Genomic DNA, 527 nt, shown 5'->3' on the forward strand with positions numbered 1-527 from the left:
ATCAGTATTTTATATACTTCATAAAATTTACAACTGAAAAAGCAAATTCGCTATCGGCATTTTTCCGAACATACTTAGGTTTTCCGATAACTGAATCGAGTAGTTTTAAATTTTAATTGTAAATTAAGTAACATAAAATTTAAAATTCAGTTCCTTAGTTGTACTGTTCACATGTCAAGTGCTCAACAGTCACATATGGCTAGTGGCTATGGAATTGGACAGTGCAGGGCTAGATCACGAGAACAGAAGGAGGAATAAAGCACATCTCATTTGGAAGAAACTTATTTGTAAACTTAAAGTTCCCAGCCAGGATGTCCCAAATTAAAATGCACAAAAGACTTGAAGAATTTGTAAAAACTGCAGATGCCCACCCCATGCCGAGATCTGCTTCTGGAGGTCCCGGGGTATGGGAGGGCCTAGAGTGTGCATTCTGAAGAGACCAAAGGGTCACACTTTGAGAACCATCCCTCAGTGTCGGGCAGATATGCAATCACAGAGGAGCCACACCCCTGGTTCCTGGCTGGTTA

The sequence above is a fragment of the Pteropus vampyrus genome, unplaced genomic scaffold (genome assembly GCF_000151845.1).
Source record: "Pteropus vampyrus isolate Shadow unplaced genomic scaffold, Pvam_2.0 Scaffold269, whole genome shotgun sequence".
In the NCBI taxonomy this organism is placed as follows: domain Eukaryota; kingdom Metazoa; phylum Chordata; class Mammalia; order Chiroptera; family Pteropodidae; genus Pteropus; species Pteropus vampyrus.